This window comes from Caretta caretta, chromosome 1, assembly GCF_965140235.1.
Source record: "Caretta caretta isolate rCarCar2 chromosome 1, rCarCar1.hap1, whole genome shotgun sequence".
NCBI lineage: Eukaryota > Metazoa > Chordata > Testudines > Cheloniidae > Caretta > Caretta caretta.
The window spans coordinates 156,913,468-156,933,360 of NC_134206.1; the positions used below are offsets into that span (position 1 = coordinate 156,913,468).

Sequence of the window (19,893 nt, forward strand, 5' to 3'; positions counted from 1 at the left end):
AGTAAATAACACTTCCTTATTCACTTAGCCTCTAGTTAGTGTTTTACTTCACAGCTGATCCAAAGTAATATGTAGTGAGGTGTGCTCACTGCAAGATAATAAAACAAGTGACATATGTCAACATATTAAATATTCTCCAATGTATTTTTAAAAATGGAACATTGCAACTTCTAGTGGAAATACAGGATGAATGAGTTCTACAGCATGAAGCACTCTCAACCCTGGAAAGCTAAAAAATGTTTGAAGTAGCAATTGGATTGGCTAAACAGCCATGGGAGCACCCAAAGTTTGCCCAACTGAGGGAGATCACTTTAGAAACTAGCTAGGTGTCCAAGGGACACAACTTTTTTGTGCAGAGAAGACTGAACCATCTTCATTTTTAACAGCAGTGTAGCCTGCAGAGACATTACAAGCTACTCAAATGGAGAAGTCGTCATAAAATGTTGGGACTTATTTCCAAAGGCTGCCTCTTCCGATTTTAAAGATCAGTATAGCTGTGGGCTGCTTTTTGGCCAATGCCGCTTTATAATGTAGTGCCATTTTCACTACCCACTGACTAGTTAAGCAGTTTAACGTCTCTCCTTATATTGAACCTGAAAACCTCTGAATCATCATTTCTGGTAACAGGTGTCCATTTGAGTGAATTTTATCTATTCCTACTTATGACAAACCCTCATTACAAAACACTAGGTGACTTCAATGGAGGTGCACAGAGTTTTAACTCAGGGTCAAAATCTCTGCCCTAAAAACTTAGTCAAATGGTTGTGAGCTTTATTCATAGTACATGGTGAGTCAGACTGCCTCCTACCGCAAAAACAACTCCTCCCAAAATGTCACCATTTTATGTCACCCAAGGGGGGATAAATGGCAATTTTATCAATGAGAAAAACATGAGAGGCAAATTTTTTGGAAAATGTATGCAGGCTGGCCACACAAGGAAAGAATGTGCTGTTGAACTTTGTTAGTCTCTAAGGTGCCACAAGTACTCCTTTTCTTTTTGTCAAAATGTTTTTTAAAAGCACAAAAACCAATGAAAGCCTAAGGAAGGGAACAAAATTAAGTTGATGGCCTGGGGGTATGGCTTTCTACTGAAAAAAACCACATTCATTTGCAATAAGGGTAAGGAAGAAAATTGCACTCCCGAAGATAAAGATTGCCTCCATTGTCAGTAATTGAAAAACACCTTCTGTTACTCTCTTTCTTAGAAATACAATTACAGTACTGAGGGATATATTTAATTGTGTACAGAGTTAAACATTATCATCATTAACCTTTGTGTTAAAAATAGATCAAAACATAACAAAATATTTAACAGACAAAATAACAAATGAAGTAATAAAAAATGAAACCATATAATGCCCCCTAAAGAATGGTTTCAGAGGAACAGCCGTGTTAGTCTGTATTCGCAAAAAGAAAAGGAGTACTTGTGGCACCTTAGAGACTAACCAATTTATTTGAGCATGAGCTTTCGTGAGCTACAGCTCACTTCATCAGATGAAGTGAGCTGTAGCTCACGAAAGCTCATGCTCAAATAAATTGGTTAGTCTCTAAGGTGCCACAAGTACTCCTTTTCTTTTTTCCCCTAAAGAATGTAAGTCACATTGGACAGAAATATAATGGAAATGCCTGTCAGATCTACTAGCATGTTTAATTAACACAGAACCCCAAATTAGATTTATATATCACAGTCCAGGAAAATGTGAAAAGATTGTTGAATCTGATTATATACAATTCAACCCTCATATAGTATGCTTTCATTGTTGCTACTGGATATATGAGAAGAGAAAGGGTTTTAACCTTGCTAATATAAGTACTTTGAGGGCACCTTATTAAGTGTACAGTTGGACATTACAAATTCAACATAATCAGTGCTTCAATTGCCTTTCTGGAAGTAAGTTCATTATCCATACTTGTGTACTTAACATGTAGCCAATTCTAATTTCTTTGTGTATCATTGACAGTTACTGTAACAACTGAATTGACAACCTCAAAGTTTCAGCCCCATTCAGTCTTTCTTTTCTAAAGAAACACCTAGGTGTACAAACCAGATACATAGGGAGCACAAAGTCTGGGAGCCTGGAAGTCTTGAATCCTAATCCTGGCTCTTCCAGTAACTCACTCTGTGGGCTTGGGCAAGTCACTTAACTTTCTGTCCCCCCCCCCCCCCCCCCCCCCATAAAATGAGGTAACTCACAGAAGTGTTGTTGAGGATTAATTAATGTCTGTACAATGCTTTGAACGTATAAAGCTGTACTGAAAAATCAAGCCTGTCATCAGTCTTCAACTACTGTAGCCTTAATAATGCAAACAAATAAAGAAATTGGACATTCAATCAAAGGAAAAATTGTTCTTTACTAGTGCACTGTTGCACAATTTTTATATTTAGCCATAATAAGTCTTTTCTTTAGCTCTCATAAGAAAAAGTTTGTCGTTCAAAGTAGCAGAATATTACAATTGGATATTACCTCCTCTGAATTTGTCTGGCAAGTTTCATGTATTGCCATTGTTTAACACTGTAAATTATTACATAGTAAACTTAATACTGGCATTCTGTATTATTCAGCAGCATTAAGGAGAAAATGTAAATCAATAGAAGCATGTTAATATTTCAGACCATATGCAGAAACTCTCTCAGTAGAGCCAGAGTTCAAAGAGAGTCTAGATGATAATTAGGAGTCAGTGAGGTTACCTGAAGTCTAACACTCTGTACAAGTTTTACTAGTCTTTCCTGGTGAAATCTCAAACAATAGCCTTATTTTTGATTTGGAAAAATTTATTATTTATACTGCAGTAGTGCCTAGGAGCCCCAGTCACAGACCAGGACCCCACTGTGCTAAAACACAGACAGCCCTGCCCTGGACACTTTACAAACTTCTGTGTAGCTACTCCTGCAATTTCCTTCTGTACAAAAAGAGAAAGAAAAAGTCCTACAAAGATGGCAACATTTTTCTAGGTAGCAACCACTTTTTAAAAATTAGAGTGAGACCAACCTGTGATGTTCAGGTGCAGCAGGTTTCACATTTTGTAATTTCTGCAAGAGGCTTTTTTTTCTTTTCTTTATGCTGCCTTCCAAAAGAACTGACAAAGTAATGCAGTGCCTCTCAGAATTACATTAATGTTTCAGGCCTGGTCCGCGCGAGATAGCTAGAACTAGACTTTCACTCCAACAGGACAGGACAACTAAAAAGTGTTGGTATCAGTATCAGTGACAAAGACGTTCCACCATTATTTGCTATTAATACAGAAGCTAAACTAGCCCAAAAAATCATTGCAACAATTTTCCACCTGGAGATTCAAGCATTAGCTTTCCACAAGCACATGGCCACCAAAGCAGCTTCCTGCCATCTGATGTAAGATTTTTCTTCTGCACAAAATATCTGTCTCCATTTACAATGTTGAAAAGTTATATATTTGTACAGTTACAGTTTGCTTTATCATTTAATTAAAGCATGTTAATTAGGATCGGTAGTGGGAACTGTGCTGTTCAGCATATTCATAAATGATCTGGAAAAAGGGGTAAACAGGGAGGCGGTAAAGTTTGCAGATGATACAAAATTACTCAAGATAGTGAAGTCCAAAGCTGACTATGAAGTGTTAAAAAGGGATCTCACTAAACTGGGTGATGGGGCAACACAATGGCAGGTGAAATTCAATGTTGATGAATGCAAAGTAATGTATTTTGGAAAACATAATACCAATTATATATTTGGGTCGGTTTATATATAACCATATATTTGTATTTATTTATATAACTATATATTTCAGCCACAATCAGGGTCGGTCCTGGGGCTGGTTTTGTTCAATATCTTCATTAACGATCTGGAGGATGGCGTGGATTACACCCTCAGGAAGTTTGCAGATGACACTAAACTGGGAGAAGTGGTAGGATATAGAGGGACCTAGACAAATTAAAGAATTGGGCCAAAATAAATCTGATGAGGTTCAACAAGGACAAGCGCAGAGTCCTGCGCTTAGGACGGAAGAATCCCATGCACTACTACAGACTAGAGACCGAGTGGCTAGGCAGCAGTTCTGCAGAAAAGGACCGAGGGGTTACAGTGGAAGAGACGCTGGATATGAGTTAACAGTGTGCCCTTGTTGCCAAGAAGGCTAACGGCATTTTGGGCTGTATAAGTAGGAGCACTGCCAGCAGATAGAGGGACGTGATCATTCCCGTTTATTCGGCATTGGTGAGGCCTCATCTGGAGTACTGTGTCCAGTTTTGGGCCCCAAACTACAAGAAGGATGTGGACAAATTGGAGAGAGTCCAAAGGTGGGCAACAAAAATGATAAGGGGGCTGGAGCACATGATTTATGAGGAGAGGTTGAGGGAACTGGGATTATTTAGTCTGTGGAAGAGATGAAGGAGAGGGGATTTGATAGCTGCTTTCAACTACCTGAAAGGGGGTTCCAAAGAGGATGGATCTAGGCTATTCTCAGTGGTACCAGATGACAGAAAAAGGAATAATGGTCTCAAGTTGCAGTGGGGAGGTTTAGGTTGGATATTGTGAAGAAGTTTTTCACTAGGTGGGTGGTGAAGCATTGGAATGGGTTACCTAGGAAGGTGGTGGAATCTCCTTCCTTAGAGGTTTTTAAGGTCAGGCTTGACAAAGCCCTGGCTGGGATGATTTATTTGGGGATTGATCCTGCTTTGAGCAGGGGGTTGGACTAGATGACCTCCTGAGGTCCCTTCCAACCTTGATAGTCTATGATTCTATATACAAAATGATGGGGTCTAAATTACCAGTTATCTATCACTCAAGAAAGATCTTTATGGATAGTTCTCTGGTAACATCTTAATGAGCAGAGGCAGTCAAAAAGGCGAAGAATGTTAGGAAAGGGAGAGATAGTAAGACAAAAATATCATAATGCCACTATATAAATCCATTATATTCCCACACCTAGAATAATGCATGCAGTTGTGGTCGCCCAGCTCAAAAAAAGATATATTAGAATTGGACGAAGTACAGAGAAGGGCAACAAAAATGACAAGGGGTATGGAACAGCTTCCATTTGGAGAGAGATTACAAAGACTGGGACTGTTCATCTTAGAAAAGAGACGACTAAGATATGAGAGAGGTCTATAAAATCATGAGTGGTGTGGAGAAAGTGAATAAGGAAGTGTTATTTACCCTTTCACATAACAAAGGGCCACCTAATAAAATTAATAGGCAGTAGGTTTAAAACAAACATCAGAAAGTACTTCTTAACATAATACACAGTCAACCTGTGGAACTTGTTGTCAGGAGCTGTTGTGAAAGCCAAAATTACAACTGGGCTCAAAAAAAGAATTAGATTAGAGAATAGATCCATCAATGGCTATTAGCTAAGATGGTTAGGTGGACAACCTCGTGCTCTGACTGTTGAACATATAATGCTGTACTTTTCTGGAGGTATTTATATCATACCCATTTCTGTGGTGTTCCTAAACCTCTGACTGGATGACAGGGGATGGATCACTCAATAATAAATTGCCCTGTTCTGTTCATTTCCTCTGAAGCACCAGCCACTGTTGGAAGACTGGATACTGGACTAGGTGGCCCAGTATGGCCATTCTTATATTCTTCTATAAGCTCTTTAGAGCAGGGAGCATATTTTTGTTACATTTGTACAGTTCCTAGTACTACTGGGCCCTGGTCCATGAGTAGAACTTCTAAATGCTACTGCAATACAAACAACAAGTCAAGATAGTGATCAAATGTTGAACATACGATGCAGTACTTCTCTGTAGGTATTTATATCATGCTCGTTTCTGTGGTCCCTGAGTGCATAAGGCAGAATACTTAGCAATCCAGCTCTAACACATGTATTTTGTAAGAAAATCAGGGAAAGAATGTTAAAATATATTTTAGATTTTTTAAAATAATCTTTGCTTACTATTTAGAATGACTTCTTTGGAATATGACTATTGCATCTCCTTCCAGAAATTCGATCTGTTGCAATTAAAAGCTGCTTTGTTGTGAAGATCCTGAGTTTTAGAGCGATTTTTTTGGACAGTGACATTTTAATCTAAAATACTTAGCCAAAACTATACAAATACTAGTGTGGAACTGATGATGTTTCAGATTTCTACGTAGTTCAGCAAGTAGTTACAATGAAAACTAAAAATCCGTTAAAAGTAACATCATAGCATTAACTGCTTTTAATATTATTTAAACATATGTTGAACATATAAATATTCCACAAATGCCTTTAAACACACAAACACATAATTTTTTGCTTGGATATGCAGCTGATGAAAAGCATTGTTCTTCTTATTCATTCCCATCCCAAATTGGTGTTTTTGAAAGAGAGACTGTAGTTGATATCTATCATGAAAGGTACAATCTAGATCAGATATTAAGAATTATTTCTTTATAAAATCTGCAGGGTGTGACATAAGGTGAGGGCCACAAGTGAATATTCCTATGAAATGCTTCCCCACTTCTGTTACTGGAGGGATATAAGTTCAAAGTTCACATTCACAGTTGATGTGGGTTTCCTTTGAGATGCCTGGAAAATGACTATGTTGACCACATCCACATTCTAAATTTTTTCTTGAGAACTCCTAATGAAGCTTCAGCCAAAAGAACAGGAACTGACTCATTTTGCTGTCCCCCATTCACTGAATAATCAGTCTAGAGCGTACAGCCCAGGATATAGGGCAGGAATATAAGGCAGCCAAAATGCATTTATACTGATCAACTGTCCAGTCAAGTACACAAAGATACTCTATGCACAAACAGGTTACAACGTTGCTATATTGATGCAGAATGTATGTGCTCATGTGAACATACAACTCCCTCCCCCCAGTGAGCATCTATTGTACAATAATAGATGGATGGTGGAGGAGAGTATATTACCTCTTTCTTTTATTATTGTATTTGCATGCCAGAGCAGCAATTTAATACCTGGACTAAGGGTACCACAAACCCAGTGATAATTTAGCTCTTCTGCTATGTAGCTATGCCTAATGTGGAGGGAGGGGTAAGGGGGGGGGAATTTACACAGTGATGTTTGCTTAACTGGCACACTATGAATGAAATCTATCATTTCAACAGTTGCTTAGATTATCAGAGAGACTCCAAGGAATATATTATGCTGCAAGGTACACTTTCATTTCCTGAATTGTTTTAAAACTAAGTATTTAACAAATCACCATCCTTGTTAAGATGACTCATTTGGCAGTTATAATAGAGCAGGGAAATACCATGCAGTGAACAAATCTCCCTACAATGGAGAATGTATACTACCACATATCAATTCACATCTTTTATAGACTTACAGAAAACAGGCATCCCATTTTAAATGGACTTTCCACAAAATAGGTGTGCCATTAATCCATTGTTTTAAGCCACTAAAGAGCACTGAATCATTTCCCTGGAAAGCATCATAATGGAGAGGGTGTGTTGTTCTTAATCATGGTGTCTGTTGCCTACTTTCCAGAAGAAACCGTGTAAATTATAGGAATTTGTACTTGAATACTTGAAAAACATAAAATTCATATTCCTGTTTTAAACACCAACAAACTCCAGAGGATTGAACATATGCCATAGGAAAGATCCAAAAGCAATTATATGATGCAAATAATACCAGGTTCGAGGAGAGAAACTAATGTTTTTTTAAGAGAACTCATGCCACCCAACTATTCACTAACCTCCCATTGCTCTTGAGTCTAATCTGGATTAAGAATATGTACATCTTTAAAAATATCCCTGGCATAACAGAAACATAACATCTTGATGATTTTGGTCCTCTAGCCTTTTTCAAAAGGAACTGTTAAGGTTTTCTACCAGATTTGTTTAAAATATTTATTCATTTTATGAATATTTAACTGGTTTCCCCACCCTGACCTTCTCACCTGATGATCTGGTCCACAATGGGTCCTTTTTTAGTTGATGTGTATGCTCATGCTGTAGAATAAGATGCTGATCTTGTACCAAAAGATTGCATATCCTTAACTTGGATTGATCTGTTGCACTTCAGACTGAAATGTTTAACAAGTGACAAAAGACCAAAAAGTAGTTGAAAGTACACAACTCAAACTGGTCACAATTAATGCAACAAATCATATTACAACTGTTAAGGTAGCTTTAACATATTTCAATTTATTAAAAACCGTCATTTGTATTTACGTTAAAAAGGAGCAAAACTGTTTGTTCATCCATTTATGGGTTTCTCATCTAAAATGTCTTTTTCCTTTGCACTTAAGTTTTTCAGTATAGTGCTCTGTAAAACACCCAGGCCATTCATTATAGACAAGCTCTTTTTCAAAGGAATCTCTGACATAAGTAGCTCCCCAAATGACTTATTACTAACAAGGAAGTGTCTAGAGAGAAAGTTGGTCATAAAGAATTTTCTTTTGTGGCAAGAGAAATACAAAGGGGCCATTTTGGCTCTCATACCGTCAAGATAACTTCCAGAGTACTTTTATTAGTATTAGTAATGTAACTATGCTAAGGAGAAATCTCACCTTTCACATTTAAAAACTGAACTGCTTTCTTCTCTCTTCACCTCCCTCAAAAAAAAAAAAAAAAAGTTTGAAAGGTCCAGTAAAAGGCCCCCAGGCCTTTGGGCTTGATGCTGACATCAGTATGCACAATTTCCATTGACTAAAGTTGTGTAGAGATTAAAGGCGGAACTGGGCATAAAGGCTCACTTCTGCCCTGTTGTGCACAACAGCCATTTGTGAGAAAACAGTTCAATTTCAGCATACGAAGACCAGACTTCCTCTTGCCCAGTTTACAGTAGTAACAGCAACAAAACCATTGCCTTGTACAAGACCTGCAGCATTATGCGAGTTGCAGTTTCTAAACTGTAAAAAAGACTGGTAACAGTACAGTTTAACGGGTATGACAACAACTAACTACAGTAACTCCTCACTTAACATCGTCCTGGTTAACGTTGTTTCATTGTTACATCACTGATCTATTAGAGAACATGTTCGTTTAAAGTTGTGCAATGCTCCCTTATAACATTGTTTAGCAGCCGCCTGCTTTGTCCACTGCTTGCAGGAAGAGCAGCCCATTGGAGCTAGCTGGTGGGGGCTTGGAACCAGGGTGGGCCCGCAGCCCCCCATCAGCTCCCCGAAGTTCCCTGTGCAGCAGCCACCCAGCAGGCTGTCAATTGCCAGCAGTTCAGCTGTCCCTCCCCCCACTATCGTGTGCTGCTCCTGCCCTCTGCCTGGGAGCTGCTCCCGGGGAGCCTCCTGCTAGCTGTGCAGTGGGAAAAGGGGTGCTGGTGTCAGGGTGTTCCGCTCTCCCCTACCTATCTCCACAGAGCAGGGGCAGGACAGGACAGGGCTCAGGACGGAGGGAGCTTGCTGGCAGCAGCTGCTGTCTCAACTTGCTGATCTACTTAAAAAGGCAGTGTACTTAGAGTGAGGTCAGCATACTTAAAGGGGCAATGTGGGTCTCTCTCTCTCTCACACACACACACACATACACAGTGTGCATCTGTCTCTCCCCTCTCTCTCACACGCAGACAAACACACACACGGTGTCTATCTCTCTCTCTCTCACACACACATACACACGTGCACCACCACCACCCCCAGCACTTTGGAAAGTGGAGAGAGTGGTGCGCTCCTGTGGGATAGCATGGGTTCATCATCACATTCAGTTTCCGCAGGGAATGTTTGCAGCCACTGCCATGCGTCTGTTGTCTCCTCCCTCCATTTGTGCTGCCTTGTAGAGTGTGAGGCTACATTAACAACGTGTTAGCCCTTGACGGCTCAGCCGAGTGCTAGTTCATCATTAAGCAGTAAGGCATTCCCTGGGAAATATCCCACCTTCTGACTCCACCACCTCAACCAAGCTTCACAGTCATCATTGCTGTGCACAGTATTAAACTGTTTGTTTAAAACGTATACTGTGCGTGTATATATTAGTCTTTTGTCTGGTGAAAATATTTCCCTGGAACCTAACCCACCACCCCATTTACATTAATTCTTATGGGGAAATTGGATTCGCTTAACAGCATTTCGCTTAAAGTAGCATTTTTCAGGAATATAACAACAACATTAAGTGAGGAGTTACTGTACATTTGCTGAGCAACTTTCAAAATGCTATCTAGCAGAATTCTCCCCATTTTAAAGATGGAGAAAATGAACCACAGAGGTCCTATTTTAAATATTTCTAAGTCACATAGCACCTCAGAAACTAAGTGCTGATAACTAAATACAGTATCTAAATAATACCATCATCCAGCATAATCTACCTAAAATAAATTAGTGGGCTTGATTTAATTTGTTAGTGGAGGGTATGATGTGACAGGTTATTTTGTTCTCTTTTGAAAATCCTAACCTTAAATAGCAAAGCGAGAGAGACCCCTAACTACCCGTGAAGGTCAATGGGAATTCAGTGCCCCATTCCCTTAAAAATCCCACCCTCGTGTCCAACAAGAGATTTGCCCCCAATACTACAACAGATCACCTGACTTCCAGTTCCCTGTTCAAGCCGCAAGACATGCTCTCCTGTTGAGACTTAGCAATTAGCTTGATGCGTTAATGAGACTGCACCTCAGCTAGGCATTGAAAGTTCTACCAGGCACCTACTAACCAAAAGATTAAATTTACCGTTACCTATTCTTAAGCACCCAAAAGTGCCCTAGGCATTTAATAGAAAACCTCTCTAGCCAGAGAGGGATTTATAATCAAAGGTAGAAGCCCCACAAGTGAGATTCAGTAACAATGTCTTGATAAGACAGCTCAACATTTCCACACTCCACAGAACCCCTATAGCTGTTTGAAACTGAAAGGAGAGTTGCCTTTTTAACTCCCAACAGCCTCTTGTGAGGAAGGTGGATCTCTGCTACACTACCCCGTTCCCTAGACAAATTATTTTGGGGGAATTGTCCCCTTATCAATAATTTCAGCTCAGCTTCAGCGGCATGTTATTACTGGTAGTTGAAGTGCCTCATAGTTTATGAGCTCAAAGTGCCAATAGTCTTCAGCAGAATATACTGTTTGGTTTTTCTCAGGTCCACAACATTTTACTGACCAGAACAGAAAATGGTTATGTTTCACTCAAGTAACTCTAGCATGGCTAACTTCAAACATAATTTTAAAATAAATATTGTAAGTATAAGTACATGCTCATCCACTTTCTAAAACAATGAATAATGGTCCTGGAAATCTTGCCTTTATTATCAATATTTATGTGGATTAAATCTACAGCCAATTATTTTATCATATGACTTGTAGCATTCAGATAAAACTGAAACAAGAGCAACAAGTTTCAAGAGCTGAACAACATTATTTGATGATGTATGTACAGTTCGGCCTATGCAAAGTCTACTGGTTTTATCGGCTCTTCAGCTAACTAAACTTAGTGAGTTTGGGTTTGCAGAAGCTCAGTTCACTGTTCCCTTAGCTTGTACATTTTGGACTCACCTGAAACTTTAAAGGAAGTGAAACATATTCCTACAAGGCCAAAGTGTCAGCCATCTATCCTAGCCCCTCAGTTCTTTATGTAGTTACTGAGGGGACTGAGGTGGCCAGGTATTCCACTTTTCCTCAGGTTACTCCTGAGGAAATTCTGCACCCAAATACATAAATTTCTATGCACAATATTTTAAAATTTTGCAAAATTCTGCATATTCTATTTGTCAATACATAAATGTGGAGGCTGCAGCATGGCAGTGGGGACCACAGGCCATTGGCTGCAAGGAGGTGGGAGATCACCCTGCAGCCCCCATGCTGGACATGGTGGTGAAGTTGTGCTATTTTGGTGGGCCTGGATTCTGCCAGGTTGAGCCAGCCTGCCCCACACCTGGATCAGGGGGCCATGGCTGGGCATGAGTGCGAGAATCTGTCCCTCTCACTTCCTATTTTGGTGGGCCTGCGGCAGAGGTGCTGCGCCCCATGGCAGAATCCAAGTGTGGAGTGAGAGGGTTCTGTGTGGGGCAGTCTGGGTGTGGGAAGAAGAGCACTCTAGGTGCACAGGGCCTCGTTGGCAGTTTCCGGATGCAGGGGAAATGGGAATCTGCAGAGGAGTACAGGTGATGGTGGTTGGGGCTCAGCAAGTGGGGTGAGGTCTGAGTGTGGAGAGATGGGGCTCAGCAGGGAGAGTCTGGGTGTGGGGGGCTCAGTGGAGGGGTCCAGGTGCTGGGAGATGGGTCTTGAAGGGGTGGAGCTGGTTGGGGCTCAGTGGGGTGAGGATCCAGGTGCAGGGGATTGGGGCTCATCAGAGTGGGGGTTCAAGTGCAGTGGGTGTTTGGGTGCAGGGGACAGGGGCTCGGTGGAGGGGCTGGGAGGATCCATGGGGGGCTGGGGAGGGGTTTGGTGCAGGGGTGCTCCAGGTACAGGGGGCTCGGGTACGGCTTGGCAGAGGGGGGCCTGGGTATGGGGAGGTCCAGAAGAACAGGGGTTGAAGGGTGGGGTGGAGGGGTGGATGGGAGAGCAGCTCCCCATACAGTGAGCCCCGTATAACAGGGTTTAAAAGAGAATTGGATAAATACATGGAGGTTAAAGTCCATTAATGGCTATTAGCCAGGATGAGTAAGGAATGGTGTCCCTAGCCTCTGTTTGTCAGAGGGTGGAGATGGATGGCAGGAGAGAGATCACTTGATCATTACCTGTTAGGTTCACTCCCTCTGGGGCACCTGGCATTGGCCACTGTGGATAGACAGGATACTGGGCTGGATGGACCTTTGGTCTGACCCAGTATGGCCATTCTTATGTTATGTTCCCCCGTGGCTGACAAGTGATGGGGACAGAGCTTCCTGCAGCTGGGGAGGTTTCTGGGGGTGGGCCACTCTTTGCAGGCGAAGAGGAAGTTCTGTCCTCTCCCGCCCCCAGCCCAGCCAGGACTAGCAGCTGAGCCTAGCGCAGGATAAGAACTACCAGCCAGGGCATCCCCAGCTCTGATCACCTGCACCCCCTTGCGCAGTGACTGCTCCGGGTGCCTGAAACAATGCACCTCTTCTGCTGGGGAGGGGCATGTGACAGGTCTTTCAGCTTCCCTATCATCTTCTGCGGGGAGGAGGGGGGGAAGAAATCTGGGGGTACATGAACTCTGTGTGCATGCAGTGGCAGGGAATTCCCTCGAGATAATGGGTCACCCCTCATCTTTGCTGTCCAGCTAGTAAGACTGCTTCTTCCATGATATTTTCAGAAGGGTGCACACTGTTGAGGGATTTCAGTGTCAGAATATCAGGCTGCATCTGTCAGGAAGAAACACCCCTTCCCCAAATACTATTTGCAGTATTGTGAAAATATTGATTATTCCTGGAAGATTATCAGTGGAGTGATGTTTAAACATCCTTAGCGCAATTATAATTTGCTTTTCCATTAAACTTTTTGCCAATCTGAGTTCAAGAAAAAAAAAAAACAACTATTTTCAAGGGGGAAATAAGACACATTTTTGTTGACAGAAACCATTTCATATTCAGCGCCAAATTAAGTGCTTGCTAGATAGGGTCAGCAAAAGAAGATGACTAAAATATTCGTAAATTACCCAGATTGCGACGTTTACCTTAAGTGTGAACAGTTGGCAGCAAAATTTAGACCAGATGCTTCTTTTAAAATAAGCATTAATTTATACAGGTGTTTCACCATTACAAAGGTAACTGGAAATGTTTGTGCAGCATTATGCACCTATTTTTAGTAGCTAATCCTGATGGAGAAGGAAAATGAATCATCTGATATATGATACTTATGAAACAGGTAAGTCTTATGGCAAATAGCTAGAGACCATAACTTTTCAACAAAGCACACTTCAATGTGCAAAGAGAGACCTAAAAACACGCAGAAAGCCATTGCAATGTGTATTAGATAGCGTATAGGATTTATAAAGATGTAGTTTAAATATAAAGTTACCATAAAGAATGCCAATGTGATTTTTACATAATATGAAGTAGATCTGAAATCAATAGTTTGATAGCGAATAACTAAGATTTACAGAAATACAAGTGAATAGCTTCATCACATACTATCTGATAGAGGAACACAGATAGTAGTTTTGTTACCACGAGTAATGGAACCCACCGTTCACATATTCAGAAACCGTACTGCTTTCTTTCTCCAAAATAGTTTGGGAATGCCAGTCAAAAAATAATCGTTTGGGCCCAGTCCCATCACTGATCCACACACCAATCCCACTGACTAAAGCGGTGTGTGGATCGGTTTCAAGACAGGACGCAAAGGCTCAGTTTCACTCTGCACACGTGGCATTTGTGTAAAAGTACAGTTTCTTAATGGTAGTAGTAGTCGCTTTCCAAGATAACATTAATAGTAACCAAACTTCATTATCATGCTAGACCTGCTTAATTTCTAAAGTGTCAATGACCAGCCTCATTTGAAGGGAAATTATAAACACTGAAACAGTGATATCTGTTATAGCAATAAATAGCTGTATGTAGATCTAGCGTGTTTCAACCAGAAACGTCCAAAGGACTTTACAAAAGTAGGTAAATAGTGTAATTTTATGGAGAGAAACTGAATTATGGAAGTTCTACCAAATTCACAAATATCTGAATTGTACTGGATCAGCTTAATAGTCCAATATCCTGAGTTACAGTGGATGATACTGGTTGCTTCATTAAATGGTATAAATACTCCATAATGGACAATTACACTTACAGGAGAAGTTTTCTCCTAATCCCAGGTACTTAGTGGTTGTATTATGTCCTTTGTATTGTGAGACAATGAAATAAGTGAAGTCAGTAATCCTTTTACCATTCATTATTCTATATATTTCTATCACTTTATTTGCCTTTCTTCTAAACTATACAGTACTAATATTTTTACTTTTTAGTCTTTCACTGCCCTTCTGTGGGCTTTATCTGTTTCTTGCACCTCCTTGGTTGCAGTTAATTTAGAACCCTCTATGTAAACAAACAGTTCAATGGTTTCTTCCAATGTGCATTACCTGACCTGTTTATATTGAATTTCTTCTGATATCATGTTGCCCAGGCACCTAATTTTGGTTAGGTCCTTCAGAAGTTCCTTACTAGCCTCAATTTATATAAATAATTGTGTGCTCTTCAAATTTTTGTCACCTCATTGTTCATCTTTTCTTTCAGGCTCAATCTATTTATTGACCATCATTCCCTAAGCTATTACAGATACTTGGGGCACCATACTAAACTTCTACAATTCATTTCTTCCTGAACTTTGTTCTCTCTCTCTCAGTCTCCAATCCATAAAAGACTTTTATCTCTTACCTACCTGTGACTACTCAATTTTCTGTAATAACCTCTTCTGCGGGACTTTTTCATACATGCTTCTATCTGTAACAATGAATCAAGTAGTTGGAAATCTATGCCACTGGCCAACTTCTGTCAGCACTGGGCACTGTGTGTGTGACAGCTGTCAACGTAAGACCTGAAATGTTTTAGCATTATAAACAGAAGTGTCTCTATTTACAATTACAACATCTGCAATTTCATGAAGATTCAGAAGTGTTTAACACAGATTTTCACCAATACATTGATTTGTTGTTTTTAACTCAAATTATTAAAACCTAAATATGCAATGCTGAGATGTGTCATGTTTTATTGATTGACAACTATTTTTTATATCCTAAGTTTGAAACAGGTTTCTCTTTCTCTCTCTCATATATCCCCCCAAGCAAAGAAGTGACGCCAAGTCAGGTTTTGAGCTCTTGTTGTGATAAGTAACTTTTCAGAACAAATCAAACCAAACACAATGGCATGGTCACCCCCAAGGGAGAACCTCTTCAATTATTTTATAGTGGGTTTCTGACCGTTAAAGGGGCATAACTACAGTCTACAGTATTCAGCTTACAGCTGGGTGAACAAAATATTTCTGTATTGAAACGATATTTATACAAAATTATTTTCACTTAAGAATATACAATTTTCAGACCTAAAGCAAAGGGAAAATTGAAAAAAGGGACACTTGTTACTGAGGACAAGAGGAGCAAAGATGAACAAGTCTAGGCTTAAGCTTTTTCTATCTTTTTGAAAAAAATATAATAGTGATCTTTAAGGCTAGAAAGGATGGGACCTCCCTGTAAACTTTCCTTGAGTTAGGACTATCTGCAAGTGCACAGGAACCTCTGATGTCATTTCTGGGAAAATGACTAATGACTAATGTTCTCCAAAGTGCTGTACCAAGGACATTCCTCCACAACTGTATGTTAAGGAACTGAACTCGTAAGGAAAGGAATTTTTGTCCCAGTGAAAGAGGGGCCAAATTCTGAGTTCACTCATATGCTTTATGACAAAAAGAAAAGGAGCGCTTGTGGCACCTTAGAGACTAATAAATTTGTTAGTCTCTAAGATTCCAGAAGTACTCCCTTTCTTTTTGCGGATACAGACTAACAGGCTGCTACTCTGAAACATGCTTTATGACACCAACCAAAATAATGGAGTTATATGGGGTGGAAGCAGCCCAGAATTTATTCTGACCTGGCACTTCCAGATGACACTATTCAGAAGAGCAGTGCACTATGGCATACATCCTAGGCAAGCACTGCCTTCCTTCCCAAAGTCTAATGACAAACTACTTTTGGAGGTCCATAGTTTTTTAGTGATATTGCCAAACCGAGTACTTTAGATGCATACTGTTGCCATGGAAACAATATTCTGACTCTTTGGATGCCCCTGAACAATCTTTATGCTTGTGATGGAAATGCCCTTTCTTTATTCTCTATACACCCCTTCCCACAGGTAAAAATACTTTTAGTAGTTTATATAATTTTCATATGTCAACTAGAATTTTAAAACTAAAAACAAACAATTGTATGTATGTAGATACTTCTAGCCACTCCCCAGAGTACCTAAGCACCCGTGGGAGAATTTAACCTACAAATGTAGTTATTGACATATTTAGCAAAGTTTATTTTTAAGATGGAAATGCTTTTTACTTTTGCAATACAACCACCCAGAGGATTTTCGTTTTATAGCATCTGTAAATATTTACATTAGTTTAGTTAACTTAACAAAAATTAGACAGTAAACATACACTACCAGAAGTAGGGTAAAATGTGGTTGTGTGAGAGATCACACACTTTAAAATGTAAGCTTTTTGTGAATAAACTGGAAACAGTCAACTGTATGTCACAAAACAAAAGAAAAGTAATAGACCTGATCTAAAGAGAATTCAACTGGGACCTGTTTATTTAGTTTCTGATATTTCCCTTTCATTTGAATCAGTCAGCCAGTCTTCACTCACACAAATATTTCAGAACAGGTGACTGAAACCAAAAGGGATGGGGGTAGGTCATTAGGTTAAAGACAGACAAATATTAAAATAGTATTTTTTAGGCTTCAAATATTTTAGTATGAGTTATTTGGGGAAAAAGTACTAGCGGCAGAATTTTAACCTCCTGCATTTGTTGGACTATTATGAAATATTAATTAGCAGATAAATAAGTGAAATGTTCCTAGCTCTAGATGTTTCATGATTTTCAAAGAGACTATAGAACCTCTAAACACAGATTGCTTAAGGCTAACAACTAGCATTTTCCCAGGTGTTGCCTGGCCACACCTTAACTAGAAAAAGAATCTGATTGCAAAGGTTGGGTCACATTCTTCCTTATTTGCTAGGGAACACTGCCCTTAAAAGACATTCTTATCTTAAAGTCTATTCTTTTTATTGCTTCTCTTATTAGACATTTCCTGCTCATTTTTGCAATAAATTTAGCCACTCAGCAACCTTGAGTTCTATTTTTATGAAAAGTATTGTTCAAAGAGCTTCCGAACATTGTATTAGGAAATAAAGAAAAGCATTTGAACAATTTAGACAATAAAATAGCCATCCTTCTACCATCTAAAGCCCTCTGCCCCCTTTTTTAAAGGCAGTAGTAAGAAGGCATTGATAGCCACTAAAAGAAGTGAAACCAGTCTCAAAATCCCACTGTAGCTCTTTATTTTTATCCTCATTTGAGGACATTCTGAAAACACTTAGAAGTACAAGTAACATTTTTTTTTTTCAAATATAGGTTGTGATTATTACAAGACTAGGTGAATTCATAGGATTCAATTTACTCAGGCTAAATTTTAGTTCCCCTTTAGGAAATAAAAGGAGTATGTACTAATTAATCAAGTGACAGGTATGGAATATCACGTCTACTTATTTATTAAATTAGACATTCAGACCATATTTTGTGTTATGATCATACCAAATTAACCAAGTAGTAACTAATGAAATAGTCAGAGTTTTAAAAATCTTATTTTATATACACACCAATACCTGGTAAAAATATACAACCAGTAGTTGAGGGAAGTAGCCTCCCCATTTTACTTGAATCATCAAGCTCAACACTTACTAAACATTAAGTTGATGAAAAGTTTTTATTTACACCGTTTATTAAGAATCAAAGATTTCATTGTTAAAAGTAACTATCTAAATGGAACATCAGAACCATATGCATTAAATTCACTTTTATCCATAGTTCCTAGAAAAGTTTAGTAAACTTCTCACTTTAGAAAAAATAAAAGTGAGTTAAACATTCCCTCCAAGCCCCAAAAAGCCATTTTGAGATTTACATTTAACTAGACTGAGTAACCAGGTTTGTGTTTTTTCCAAGTTATCTTAGTTACACTACTAGGAATCTGCAAGCAATTTTATAATTATAACATGGACCAGATGATATCCATTAGTAGGGAATGTCATTTCGCACTTACCCATTCTGAATAAAGCAGTATATTTCCTGGTGACAGACTGCTGCAGCTTTCATTAACTAAAATTCTTCATCGCAGCTAGACAAATCAGATTATAAAATGCCTTTGTTGTAGACTGTATGAATGATTTGTTTTCTTTCAGTCACTCTCCAAAGTAAGGAGCTATCAGCATTTCATTCCTGTGACAAAACAGAGAAGAAATAAAAAGGATAATAAGTCCATACACGTTCCTGGCAAAGATTTTAAACAGCATTCTTCTTATACAGTAAACATTCTCAACGTGACAGTTACCAGTTCATAGGTGACGCTCATTAATCCAAGTTGGCTTCAGCAGGCTTTATTGTCTGTCAACAGCTTGGCCAAACCCACAGCACTTATAACTTTGTTATCACATGTTGCTGAATCACTCTAATCTCAGAGTTACAATCTAAGTGTAATTCAGCAGTGGAAGAGAGGAAAGCTTCAGTTAGCTCTAATGCAGGGAGTTCTTATAGAGAACCGCCAATTAGCTTCTGACCAATCACAGGCTTAGTCATATGACAGGGCAGTCCCAATTGCACCGCAGAGAACTTTATGAATCGACGGGGTTAAATAAAGGACACTCATTGAGTAAAAAAAAAAAAAAAAAAAAAGCAGCAAGCTCAAATCGAAAACGCCCAGGCTGAACACTGCTAGTGCTTTACAGCAGGAAACCCCCTCGCCTCACAGGGACACACAGAACTAGACTAGTCTGTCACATATTCAATTAAATCCTCATACTGAGATTTGGTTTACATATCCACTATAGCCATCAACTCATTCTCTGCCCCCACCAATGTCTATTTTCTAAAATAAAATTAAAACAAGCATTTTCCAGTCAATTATGAGAAAACTTGTAATTAAATATCATTTCTAAAATAAAATTTCTCTCTCTCTCTCTCTCTCTCTCTCTCTCTCACACACACACACACTCTGAAGTTGAGATTTTCAAAGCAAAGGAAAACATGTAGCCCCTCCTCAATTTCTATATCAGTTCACTCACCTCAACTTGAAAAATACAGAGTGATTTAAATACGTAAAATAATCAGTGACAACCAATTCTACTTCTCCTGTCTTCATTTAGTACAATTTCTATTATTCATACAACTTAAAGACTAGACACTACCAGCTAATTCATTTATTGTGATTTTGAGGATTTGTTCCACAAAAAAGGAATAGTTCGTAAGGAATCTACAAGTCTAATTGGCAACCCAAAAGATATTGGAGATCACACCTATCTATAACTCTTTAAAAAATGCACAGGACATAGGGACAACACGTGTTTGAAAAGAATCAGTGTTTGTC

General features: G+C 39.2%; 1 long non-coding RNA gene across 1 annotated transcript; it reads right to left on the bottom strand.

The window, feature by feature from the left end:
* Window positions 1-7,847: 7,847 nt before the first annotated feature.
* On the bottom strand, window positions 7,848-19,157 carry LOC142073210 (uncharacterized). Its single transcript, XR_012669951.1, has 3 exons — window positions 18,862-19,157; window positions 18,574-18,749; window positions 7,848-7,966 (listed from the first exon to the last, which is right to left on the bottom strand). It is a non-coding gene; the product is annotated as an uncharacterized LOC142073210 (long non-coding RNA).
* Window positions 19,158-19,893: the final 736 nt, after the last annotated feature.